Source organism: Portunus trituberculatus, chromosome 50 (genome assembly GCF_017591435.1).
Source record: "Portunus trituberculatus isolate SZX2019 chromosome 50, ASM1759143v1, whole genome shotgun sequence".
Lineage (NCBI taxonomy): Eukaryota > Metazoa > Arthropoda > Malacostraca > Decapoda > Portunidae > Portunus > Portunus trituberculatus.
The window spans coordinates 16,439,048-16,443,485 of NC_059304.1; positions in this window are offsets into that span (position 1 = coordinate 16,439,048).

The following is a 4,438-nucleotide window of genomic DNA, read 5'->3' on the forward strand; positions in this document are numbered from 1 at the left end:
CATTTCCTTTCATGTCTCTTTTCCATCTTTTAATAACGTGATAAATTTTTGATATTTTCCATTTCTCTCTCTCTCTCTCTCTCTCTCTCTCTCTCTCTCTCTCTCTCTCTCTCTCTCTCTCTCTCTCTCTCTCTCTCTCTCTCTCTCTCTCTCTCTCTCTCTCTCTCTCTCTCTCTCTCTCTCTCTCTCTCTCTCTCTCTCTCTCTCTCTCTCTCTCTCTCTCTCTCTCTCTCTCTCTCTCTCTCTCTCTCTCTCTCTCTCTCTCTCTCTCTCTCTCTCTCTCTCTCTCTCTCTCTCCAGACGCTGAATTGCATATCCTGCAATGCTGTCCATCTTCTTCATCATTTATTTTCCCCTCTCTCTTCCCTCTCCCCCTCCTCCTCTGTGCTAATTCCCCTCTCCCCTTAACTGTTTACAATTCCCCCTTTCCCCTCTCACTGATCCTCTTCCTCTCTTTCTCTTCCCCTCCTCCCAGTTCTCTTCGTTTATTAATTCCCCTCCCCTTCCCTTCCCTTCCCTCTCCCCCTTCCTTTCTCTTCCTGTCCCTTCCCCACCTGCCAAATCCCTTCTGTCTTCCCCCATGTTAATCCCCTTCCCTTATAAATCTTTCGTTCCATTCTGTCCCTCCACTATGCACTCTTTTGTTTCCTCCCCTCTCTACCCTCTCTACTTCCTCCTCCCTCTCCCCCACTCACTCCTTCCCTTCCCTTCCCATTCATTACCCTCTTCTCTTCTTCCCCTTCACTTCTTTCCTTCTCCTTTCTTTCCCTCTCATGCCTTTCTCCTCCTCTTCTCCTTCACTGATGTCCTCCCACGTTTTCCTATCATTCTCCTCTCCCCTTCCGCCCACCCTCCTTCCAGACACTCCCTGCCCCCCCTCCCAGCCGCGCCTGAACAAAACATCATTATTTTAGTGATTGCGATGAAAATAAATAGACTTTTCTGAAGGTAACGGAAGACAGAGAGGAATGGGGAAGAGGGTAGAAGGAAGGAGGAGGAGGGGAGAAGAGAGGAAGAAAAGGATAGATGGAAAGGAGGGAGGCAGCATGGATAAAAGAGGAAAGAGGGGAGAGGGGACAAGGGAGGAAGAGCAGGATAGATGGAGGGGAGAGGGGAAAAGGGAGGAAGAAAATAATGGATGGGAAGGAGGGAGGCAGCAGGGATAAGAGAGGGAAGAGATGGAAGAGGAGAGAAGGGAAGGCAATCAGGATGGATGGAGAGAGGTGAAAGGCAAGGAGTGGAGGCAGGGAAGGAGAAGAAAGGTTTCGCCACACCCACCGCTCCCTCCAGAGACTAGTCTAGTGGGTCGGAAGAAGGGAAGGTGGGAGGCAACCAGATCCGAGTAATCACCGCTTTCATGCACACTTTTTCAAATATAGTTTTTTTTTTTTTTTTTGTGATGCGTGCAGTGAATAACGTTGTTTTTCATGATAGTGGACGGAGCGGCGGTGGCGGCGGCGGCGACGACGAGAGGGTAGCGAGGCGGCTTAATAACGTTAGTGCCACGGTGAAGCGAGGCACTAAATGAACTTTGCTTTGCGCCGGCGGGAAATGCACACTGTTACAACACTCACACACCACATTGAATAATACAGGGAAGAATTTAATAAAAAAAGGACACCAATTTATGTTGGAGTATGTCCAATTACGTGTGTGTGTGTGTGTGTGTGTGTGTGTGTGTGTGTGTGTGTGTGTGTGTGTGTGTGTGTGTGTGTGCGTGTGTGTGTACAATGGAAACCTAAAACTAAGTATAATAGGACTTTAAAGGTTGTGTCACTGGCGGGGAAAGTGTTGCTCCAGTTTTTGTGTGTTGAGTTGTATTGGCGAGTGGATGGCGGCGAGGCGTGACGGATGAACCAATCACTAGCCGCGCACGTGGATGGCTGAGTGTGACGTGGCGTGGCGTGACGGTGGTGAACACGTGCTGCGCCATCCCCTCTACCATCACCACCACCACCACCACCACCACTAACTTCCTACCTAAGTACACTCTCTCCTCAACTCTCACTTCTTTCTCCATAACATCACTTCTCTCCCTACTTCTTCCTCTCTCCTTCCCTTCCTACTTCCAATATTCCTCCCTCCCTCTGCTTCCCTTCCCATCCGCACTCCCTTTCCCCATCCCTTCCTCCCTCTTTTCCCTTCTTCATCTCCTGCCTCGTCCTGTCCTCCCTCAGTCTTCCTACTCCCTTTCCTTCCCTAGTACCATCCTTCTCTTCCTCCGCCCTCTCTCTCTCTCTCTCTCTCTCTCCCTTCCTCCCTCCCTCCATTCCTCCTTGCCGCAGATCACTTTAAACTTGAGAGGTGAGTCTCGCGCCAGCTGTTCCGCCTCCCCGTGGCAGCCGCGGCCCGTCTCCAGTGATGCGCCCCTGCCTCTTGTGCAGCGTCACGGAGACTACTGGGTGCTTCTTTTTCTGTCTGAACCATACAAACACACACACACACACACACAGAGAGAGAGAGAGAGAGAGCGTGTGTGTGTGTTTTGCACGCTTTAGCTGAGAAGGCCTGAGCGTATATAGATGGAGTGTTGGTGGCAGTGGTGCAGGAGGCCAGGGCCGTGTTGGTGTTGAGAACAAGGGCCACGTATTGTGCAGCAGTTGTCGGTAAAGAATGAAGAAGTCCGTCTGCAGATTAAGAACAAGACGTGGCGCGAGACAGTCAAGGTCAAAAGTTTCCTGAGCGGCAACATAAAAACGCTGCTGGATGAAGTCACGCCTCATGGTCACTGAGTCATCTGTTCAGCGGGAAGGACAGGTACACCCGTGCCACCTTCGCCAGCACTCCGGTGGCGCCACTCAGGTGGTAGCTGAGGCGGCGGAAGACATCCACTAGACCGCTCTGTGCTGCCCCGGCTTCGTTCATGCGTGGCTAGGCTGTTTGCCTGCCTGGGAGCAACAGCCACGACGACGTTGGGCTGGGCAGCTCACGCCACGTCCGCATCAGTCGTTGTCCTCTGCGTTGACGGTGTTTTCTCGTTGGGCACCATCCATTTTGCAAGACTTATCAGACTTCTCAAGTTAAGGATGAAAAGTTTTCACAATATTTATCAACACACTCATTGTCTTCATATATCGTTTTCTTTAAGTCAATTATGGCATTTCCTCCACGAATTCTTGTTTCTGTATCGTTCAAAGGCATCAATATGTGAGCAGGAGAGTTTCCAACCGCTTTAAACATGAGCCGTCAAGATAAACTGATTCAAAGAAGGCTCAGAGACACGGACCAACCACCATAGTGTTTCTTCAAAGCGGGGGAACAAGGTTGAGTGAGGCGCAGCGAGACGACCAGGTTCATGAAGGACGCTGCCGCCGCCCCGTTGCTACACAATATTGTATCGTGGGGTAGAGATGTACGACTATGTTAATTAACTCATTCCTTTATCTTCAATCTTCTCGAGAACAAAGAGAGAGAGAGAGAGAGAGAGAGAGAGAATGTGCATGAGGGAAAAGAATGGGGATCTACGTGTCCCCTCACTCTTTCCTCTCTTATAAGCACGCGGAGGCCACGCGATTCAGGTCCATTGTCTAGAGAGGAAGGAAAGACGTTGTTGTCACTCCAGGGGTGACACACGCCCACAATTTGATGGACACTGAAGAAGAAAATTCTCCGTAATCTCAAATTTTACGGCCCACTATAGCAGGCTTAGTGGCTCAGGCTTGGGCTTTGTTTACGAGAGAGAGAGAGAGAGAGAGAGAGAGAGAGAGAGAGAGAGAGAGAGAGAGAGAGACTCATCTTCTCAAAATGTTTGTGTTTTCTTTCATGTCAATTTTCTTTGTCTCGATGGAGGAAACACACACACACACACACACACACACACACACACACACACACACACACACACACACACACACACACACCAGCTTTCCAAGGTGACTGTATAAGAACAATTTCCGACTGGTTTATTTGCACATTCTTCAGTTTGTTTTGGTGCAGGACGCCAGCGTGTCATTGCGCCATCACAGGGCCGCCGCGCCGCGCCTCGCCTCGCCATGAGTGAAAAATGAATCAAGAAAATAAATAGATGAAATACTGCTATCAAAAGTTACTTACAAAATTGGCACAACACAGAAAAAGATAGCCAGAACGGGACAGTTACAAAGAGACGATTACATGAAAAGTTACATGGCGGCTGTGACGGGAAGGATAAGAGGGAAGTGTTTATACAAGAGTCACTCAGAGTCTGGCATCTTTGCCTTCCAGAGAGAAGGGGACGTGGACAGGTATGGATTAAAAGAGAAAGACAACATCAAAGTTTTCACAAGGTCACCGTCAGTTGTTCTATCCTGTCTGCCCTGGCATTGTGTGGTGCTGTGACGCAGTGGCGCTGTGGTAGCGTGGTGCTGCGGTGCTGTGATGCTGTGGCGCGCGGAGTGGCGCTGTGCAGTGAGCGACTTTGCTAATCCTCCAACCCGATGTGGCAGGCTGGCAGGGATTC